The sequence below is a fragment of the Oncorhynchus keta genome, unplaced genomic scaffold (assembly GCF_023373465.1).
Source record: "Oncorhynchus keta strain PuntledgeMale-10-30-2019 unplaced genomic scaffold, Oket_V2 Un_contig_16072_pilon_pilon, whole genome shotgun sequence".
Taxonomy (NCBI): Eukaryota; Metazoa; Chordata; class Actinopteri; order Salmoniformes; family Salmonidae; genus Oncorhynchus; species Oncorhynchus keta.
The window spans coordinates 2501-11190 of record NW_026279698.1 but is presented as its reverse complement, the minus strand read 5'-3'; the positions used below and the strand labels follow the sequence as shown (position 1 = coordinate 11190).

The window sequence follows — 8690 nt, the reverse complement described above, 5'->3', positions numbered from 1 at the left end:
CTCTCTCTGTCTGTCTGTCTCTCTCTCTGTCTGTCTGTCTCTCTCTCTGTCTCTCTCTCTCTCTCTCTCTGTGTCTGTCTCTCTCTCTCGGTCTGTCTGTCTCTGTCTGTCCGTCTGTCTCTCTTTCTGTCTCTCTCTCTCTGTCTGTCTCTCTCAATTCAATTAAATTCAATTCAAGGGGCTTTATTGGCATGGGAAACATGTGTTAACATTGCCAAAGCAAGTGAGGTAGATAATATACAAAAGTGAAATAAACAATAAAAATTAACATTAAATATTACACATACAGAAGTTTCAAAACAATAAAGACATTACAAATGTCATATTATATGTATACAGTGTTTTAACAATATACAAATGGTTAAAGGACACAAGATAAAATAAATACGCATAAATATGGGTTGTATTTACAATGGTGTCTGTCTGTCTGTCTGTCTGTCTGTCTGTCTGTCTGTCTGTCTGTCTGTCTGTCTGTCTGTCTGTCTGTCTGTACACACACACACACACACACACACACACACACACACACACACACACACACACACACACACAAGGAGAGACAAGAGATCAGTGACCAGTGATAATAATACTCGTCATGTTATTAAAAACTGAGGGAATATATATTAAAATAATCAGAATTAAATACTGATGGAATATATATTAAAATAATCAGAATTAAATACTGAGGGAATATATATTAAAATAATCAGAATGAAATACTGAATATATATTAAAATAATCAGAATGAAATACGGAATATATATTAAAATAATCAGAATGAAATACGGAATATATATTAAAATAATCAGAATGAAATACGGAATATATATTAAAATAATCAGAATTAAATACTGAGGGAATATATATTAAAATAATCAGAATGAAATACTGAGGGAAGATATATTAAAATAATCATAATTAAATAGGGAATATATATTAAAATAATCAGAATTAAATATGGAATATATATTAAAATAATTAGAATTAAATACGGAATATATATTAAAATAATCACAATTAAATACGGAATATATATTAAAATAATCAGAATTAAATACTGAGGGAATATATATTAAAATAATCAGAATTAAATACTGAGGGAATATATATTAAAATAATCAGAATTAAATACAGAATATATATTAAAATAATTAGAATTAAATACGGAATATATATTAAAATAATTAGAATGAAAAACTGCCGGAGGTTCATTGTCAGTCAGTGAGGGAGCGAGGGGCGAGGGAGAGAGGGGCGAGGGAGGGAGAGAGGGAGAGAGGGGTGAGGGAGGGAGCGAGGGAGAGAAGGGCGAGGGAGGGAGGGAGCAAGGGAGAGAGGGGCGAGGGAGGGAGCGAGGGAGAGAAGGACGAGGGAGGGAGAGAGGGAGAAAGGGGTGAGGGAGGGAGCGAGGGTGAGAGGGGCGAGGGAGGGAGGGAGCAAGGGAGAGAGGGGCGAGAGAGGGAGCGAGGGGGAGAGAAGGGCGAGGGAGGGAGGGAGGGAGGGCGAGGGAGGGAAAGGGAGTGAGTGAGAGAGGGACGAGGGAGGGAGCGAGGGAGAGAGGGAGAGAAGGGCGAGGGAGGGAAAGGGAGGGAGGGAGAGAATGGCGAGTGAGGGAGTGAGTGAGAGAGGGACGAGGGAGGGAGCGAGGGAGAGAGGGAGAGAAGGGAGAGGGAGGGAAAGGGAGGGAGTGAGATGTTGAGAGAACAGCTGGAATGAGAGGGTGAACAAGGGAGGGAAGGAGAGAGGAGAGCAGCTGCAGTGGGATGTAGGGAGAGGGGATGACACCGCCTGGGTCTGAGAGCAGGGAGATCGTTCAAGATTGACGTTCAAATTGTCCATGTCCTGAGGACGCCGGAAATGGCTTTAAGTAGGGTCGGAAGGTTGCGTGTTCAATCCCAGTCATGGACGCTGGTTTATATTTTGTTTGTTGTGTTTAACCCCATCCCAAATGTTAATCTTTACCTTAACCCAGGGCGCTCTGACCCTGTTCCTGGAGAGCTACCGTCCTGTAGGTTTTCACTCCAACCCTAATCTAGTGCACCTGATTCTACAAATTAGCTGGCTGATAAGATGAATCAGGTTAGTTACACCTGGGGTTGGAATTAAAACCTACAGGAGGGCATCTCTCCAGGAACAGGGTTGGAGTTAAAACCTACAGGAGGGTATCTCTCCAGGAACAGGGTTGGAATTAAAACCTACAGGAGGGCATCTCTCCAGGAACAGGGTTGGAGTTAAAACCTACAGGAGGGTATCTCTCCAGGAACAGGGTTGGAGTTAAAACCTACAGGAGGGCATCTCTCCAGGAACAGGGTTGGAGTTAAAACCTACAGGAGGGTATCTCTCCAGGAACAGGGTTGGAGTTAAAACCTACAGGAGGGTATCTCTCCAGGAACAGGGTTGGAGTTAAAACCTACAGGAGGGCTTCTCTCCAGGAACAGGGTTGGAGTTAAAACCTACAGGAGGGCATCTCTCCAGGAACAGGGTTGGAGTTAAAACCTACAGGAGGGCATCTCTCCAGGAACAGGGTTGGAGTTAAAACCTACAGGAGGGCATCTCTCCAGGAACAGGGTTGGAGTTAAAACCTACAGGAGGGTATCTCTCCAGGAACAGGGTTGGAGTTAAAACCTACAGGAGGGTATCTCTCCAGGAACAGCGTTGGAGTTAAAACCTACAGGAGGACATCTCTCCAGGAACAGGGTTGGAGTTAAAACCTACAGGAGGGCATCTCTCCAGGAACAGGGTTGGAGTTAAAACCTACAGGAGGGTAGCTCTCCAGGAACAGGGTTGGAGTTAAAACCTACAGGAGGGCATCTCTCCAGGAACAGGGTTGGAGTTAAAACCTACAGGAGGGTAGCTCTCCAGGTATCTCTCCCGGTATCTCTCCAGGTATCTCTCCAGGTATCTCTCTCATTAACTTTCATGTGCCTTAATAACAAACTTGTCTGGAAATCTGTAAATATAATAAAATGTGAAATCACAAAGCTAGACACTGATAAAATACAGAATCTTGCATATCCATAATTGGTTGAGATTATGAGGGGGCTGGGACATTATGAGGGGGCTGGGACATTATGAGGGGGCTGGGACATTATGAGAGGGCTGAGACATAATGAGGGGCTGGGACATTATGAGGGGGCTGGGAAATTATGAGGGGCTGGGACATTATGAGGGGGCTGGGACATTATGAGGGGCTGGGACATTATGAGGGGGCTGGGACATTATGATGGGGCTGGGACATTATGAGGGGGCTGGGACATTATGAGGGGGCTGGGAAATTATGAGGGGCTGGGACATTATGAGGGGGCTGGGAAATTATGAGGGGCTGGGACATTATGAGGGGGCTGGGACATAATGAGGGGCTGGGACATTATGAGGGGCTGGGACATTATGAGGGGGCTGGGACATTCACAATAAAAGAGAGTCCAATCTGCCACGGAAGGCTCCTCTGTCAATAAGGCAGAATCCCCATTATCCATCCACTGGTAAGAGTCTACAGTCGTGGCCAAAAGTTCTGAGAATGACACAAATATTAATTTCCACAAAGTTTGCTGCTTCAGTGTCTTTAGATATTTTTTGTCAGATGTTACTATGGATCCTGAATTATAATTACAAGCATTTCATAAGTGTCAAAGGCTTTTATTGACAATTACATGAAGTTGATGCAAAGAGTTGATATTTGCAGTGTTGACTCTTCTTTTTCAAGCCCTCTGCAATCCGCCCTGGCATGCTGTCAATTAATTTCTGGGCCACATCCTGACTGATGGCATGCTGTCAATTAACTTCTGGGCCACATCCTGACTGATGGCATGCTGTCAATTAACTTCTGGGCCACATCCTGACTGATGGCATGCTGTCAATTACCTTCTGGGCCACATCCTGACTGATAGCATGCTGTCAATTAACTTCTGGGCCACATCCTGACTGATGGCATGCTGTCAATTACCTTCTGGGCCACATCCTGACTGATGACATGCTGTCAATTAACTTCTGGGCCACATCCTGACTGATGGCATGCTGTCAATTAACTTCTGGGCCACATCCTGACTGATGGCATGCTGTCAATTACCTTCTGGGCCACATCCTGACTGATGTCATGCTGTCAATTAACTTCTGGGCCACATCCTGACTGATGGCATGCTGTCAATTACCTTCTGGGCCACATCCTGACTGATGGCATGCTGTCAATTAACTTCTGGGCCACATCCTGACTGATGGCATGCTGTCAATTACCTTCTGGGCCACATCCTGACTGATAGCATGCTGTCAATTAACTTCTGGGCCACATCCTCACTGATGGCATGCTGTCAATTAACTTCTGGGCCACATCCTGACTGATGGCATGCTGTCAATTAACTTCTGGGCCACATCCTGACTGATGGCATGCTGTCAATTAACTTCTGGGCCACATCCTGACTGATGGCATGCTGTCAATTAACTTCTGGGCCACATCCTGACTGATGGCATGCTGTCAATTAACTTCTGGGCCACATCCTGACTGATGGCATGCTGTCAATTAACTTCTGGGCCACATCCTGACTGATGGCATGCTGTCAATTAACTTCTGGGCCACATCCTGACTGATGGCATGCTGTCAATTAACTTCTGGGCCACATCCTGACTGATGGCATGCTGTCAATTAACTTCTGGGCCACATCCTGACTGATGGCATGCTGTCAATTAACTTCTGGGCCACATCCTGACTGATGGCATGCTGTCAATTAACTTCTGGGCCACATCCTGACTGATGGCATGCTGTCAATTAACTTCTGGGCCACATCCTGACTGATGGCATGCTGTCAATTAACTTCTGGGCCACATCCTGACTGATGGCATGCTGTCAATTAACTTCTGGGCCACATCCTGACTGATGGCATGCTGTCAATTAACTTCTGGGCCACATCCTGACTGATGGCATGCTGTCAATTAACTTCTGGGCCACATCCTGACTGATGGCATGCTGTCAATTAACTTCTGGGCCACATCCTGACTGATGGCATGCTGTCAATTACCTTCTGGGCCACATCCTGACTGATGGCATGCTGTCAATTAACTTCTGGGCCACATCCTGACTGATGGCATGCTGTCAATTAACTTCTGGGCCACATCCTGACTGATGGCATGCACTCTCCCATGTTTTATCCAAGTACATATATTCAATTTTGAAGCTTCATCCAACGTAAAAAGTACAGACTCAAATATCCGGGATACTTGGGATTTCACAATATAACATGGTTACCGGAGGGTTATGAATAAGGCCAGGGTTTAGAGTAGGGACGTCCCAAGGATCCCGGAAAGCACAGAGAGAGAAAGAGAACGGACGAGAGAAAAGAGTGAGCGAGACAGAAAGAGCGAGAGAGAGACAGAGAGAGACAGAGAGAGAGAGAGAGAGAGAGACAGAGAGAGACAGAGAGAGAGAGAGACAGAGAGACAGAGAGACAGAGAGACAGAGAGACAGAGAGAGAGACAGAGAGAGACAGAAAGAGACAGAGACAGAGAGAGACAGAGACAGAGAGAGACAGAGAGAGAGAGACAGAGAGAGAGATAGAGAGTGACAGAGACAGAGAGAGAGAGAGAGAGAGAGAGAGAGAGAGAGAGAGAGAGAGAGAGAGAGAGAGAGACATAGAGAGAGACATAGAGAGAGACAGAGAGAGACAGAGACAGCCATCACAGCAGCAAGATTTGTGACCTGTTGCCACGAGAAAAGGGCAACCAGTGAAGAACAAACACCATTGTAAATACAACCCATATTTATGCTTATTTATTTGATCTTGTGTCTTAACCATTTGTACATTGTTAAAACACACCTCTCCTCTCCTCTCCTCTCCTCTCCTCTCCCTCCTCCTCTCCTCTCCTCTCCTCTCCTCCTCTCCTCTCTCCTCTCCTCTCCTCTCCTCTCTCCTCTCCCTCTCCTCTCCTCCCTCCCCTCCCCTCCCCCCTCCCCTCCCCTCCCCTCTTCTCCTATATTTCTCCTCTCCTCTCCCCTCCCCTCCCCTCCCCTCCCCTCCCCTCCCCTCCCCTTGTGTGTGCGTTCATGCGTTCATGCATTCTTGCGTTCGTGTGTGTGTGTGTGTGTGTGTGTGTGTGTGTGTGTGTGTGTGTGTGTGTGTGTGTGTGTGTGTGTGTGTGTGTGTGTGTGTGTGTGTGTGTGTGTGTGTGTGTGTGTGTGTGTGTGTGTGTGTGTGTGTGTGTGTGTGTGTGTGTGTGTGTGTGTGTGTGTGTGTGTGTGTGTGTGTGTGTGCTATGGTGTAAACTCTATTTAAACACTTGCACACTAATTAACAAACCAACACATTCAATCACAGTCCCCCAAAATATTTTTTAATTAAGAAATGTTGCAAATAAATTACATCTTTAATAATTAAATCCACACTGTGTTTGTGAAAATAAGCTGATGACTCTATTCATTTAACAATCAATATTTAATCAAACACTGCTTCAGCAATCTACTGTTATACAGACATTACCACCCTCTCTCCCTCCCTCTCTCTCTCTCTCTCTCTCTCTCTCTCCCTCCCTCTCTCACCCCCTCTCTCTCTCCCTCCCTCTCTCTCTCTCTCACCCCTCTCTCTCTCTCTCCCTCTCTCTCTCTCTCACCCCTCTCTCTCTCTCCCTCCCTCTCTCCCTCCCTCCCATATAATGTAGTTCAATGTAAATATGTTCCTATCCTAGAGAACTAAAGTCGAGTTGATTATTGGTGTCAGAGGGAGAACGTGTTTTGGAAGAGGAAGAAGGGGATTGTAGACAGGAAGAGGAAGGGGATTGTAGACAGGAAGAGGAAGGAGGGGATTGTAGACAGGAAGAGGAAGAAGGGAATTGTAGACAGGAAGAGGGGGATTGTAGACAGGAAGAGGAAGAAGGGGATTGTAGACAGGAAGAGGAAGAAGGGGATTGTAGACAGGAAGAGGAAGAAGGGGATTGTAGACAGGAAGAGGAAGAAGGGGATTGTAGACAGGAAGAGGAAGAAGGGGATTGTAGACAGGAAGAGGAAGAAGGGGATTGTAGACAGGAAGAGGAAGAAGGGTATTGTGGAGGGTTGGAGTGGAGGATAAGTGGAGGAGAGGGGGAGGAGTAAGGAGAAGCGGGATGGAGGGAGGTACCAGTAAAGTGTTTTTGAGAGGGTAGTGTGTTTGTTTTTTACTGTGGGCTGCTGCTGCAGTGTTCTAGAGGGGATTGGAGAAATAGGGCAGGAAAGAGAGGGGGAGAGGAAGGAGAGGAGATGGGATAGATGAGATCATCTATGCACGCTCTTTCTTTTCTCTCATCCTTCACTCCAACTATTCTCTCTCCCTCCCTTGTTCTCTAGCTCTCTCTCTCTCTCTCCCTTGTTCTCTAGCTCTCTCTCTCTCTCCCTCCCTTGTTCTCTAGCTCTCTCTCTCTCTCTCTCTCCCTTGCTCCCTCTCTCTCTCCCTCCCTTGTTCTCTAGCTCTCTCTCTCTCCCTTGTTCTCTAACTCTCTCTCTCTCCCTCCCTTGTTCTCTCTCTCTCTCTCCCTCCCGTGTTCTCTAGCTTTCTCTTTCTCCTGATCTCTTCACTACATTATATTCACAGTAAACAAGGTCAGTACACAGAGGATTTACACCTGCAAACACACACAGTCTAAAGATGTATGTGATGTGGAACAACATCTAGATGAAGCTGAGGAGAAGAAGAAGAAATGGTGTTTCGGCAACACGCGGCAACACGCTGCAACACGCGGCAACACGCGACAACACGCGACAACACACGGGTAACACACGGCAACACACGGCAACACACGGCAACACACGGCAACACACGGCAACACACGGCAACACACAACAACACACAGCAACACACAACAACACACGCGGCAACACGCGGCAACACGCGGTAACACACAACAACACACAGCAACACACAACAACACACGGCAACACACGGCAACACACGGTAACACACAACAACACACAGCAACACACAACAACACGCGCAACACGCGGTAACACGCGTAAACACGCTGGCAACACACGGGTAACACACAGCAACACACGGCAACACACGGTAACACGCGTAACACGCGCAACACGCTGGCAACACACGGTAACACGCGCAACACGCGGCAACACGCGCAACACACAGCAACACGCTGCAACACGCGGCAACACACAGCAACACGCGGCAACACGCGGCAACACGCGGCAACACGCGTAACACGCGTAACACACGGGTAACACACAACAACACGCGGCAACACGCGCAACACGCGATAACACGCGGCAACACACGGCAACACACGGTAACACACGGTAACACACGGGTAACACACAACAACACGCGGTAAACACACGGCAAAACACGCGTAAACACACGGTAACACACGGTAACACACGGCAACACACAACAACACGCTGCAACACACGGGTAACACACGGGTAACACACGGGTAACACACGGCAACACACGGTAACACACAACAACACGCGGCAACACGCGGCAACACACGGGTAACACACGGCAACACACGGTAACACACGGCAACACACGGCAACACACAACAACACACAACAACACACGGCAACACACGGTAACACACGGCAACACACAGCAACACACGGCAACACACAACAACACAGTATATAGTATAGAGTATAGAGTATATAGTATAGAGTATAGAGTATAGAGTATATAGTATAGAGTATAGAGTATAGAGTATATAGTATATAGTATATAACATAG

The 8690-nt window shown here is 46.7% G+C and overlaps 2 long non-coding RNA genes across 8 annotated transcripts; both read right to left on the bottom strand.

Annotated features, from left to right (window-relative positions):
• Positions 1 to 2092: 2092 nt before the first annotated feature.
• LOC127919243 (uncharacterized) lies at positions 2093 to 2853 on the bottom strand. Of its 7 annotated transcripts, XR_008102327.1 has the most exons (4): positions 2752 to 2853; positions 2580 to 2665; positions 2193 to 2407; positions 2093 to 2149 (listed from the first exon to the last, which is right to left on the bottom strand). It is a non-coding gene; the product is annotated as an uncharacterized LOC127919243 (long non-coding RNA). The 7 variants fall into 7 exon arrangements; XR_008102323.1 differs by having other exon boundaries at positions 2099 to 2407; positions 2451 to 2665; XR_008102325.1 differs by having other exon boundaries at positions 2099 to 2407; positions 2494 to 2665.
• An 888-nt stretch (positions 2854 to 3741) lies between these two features.
• Positions 3742 to 5120, bottom strand: LOC127919242 (uncharacterized). The gene is made up of 3 exons (XR_008102321.1): positions 5007 to 5120; positions 4064 to 4186; positions 3742 to 3817 (listed from the first exon to the last, which is right to left on the bottom strand). It is a non-coding gene; the product is annotated as an uncharacterized LOC127919242 (long non-coding RNA).
• Between the last annotated feature and the right edge of the window lie 3570 nt (positions 5121 to 8690).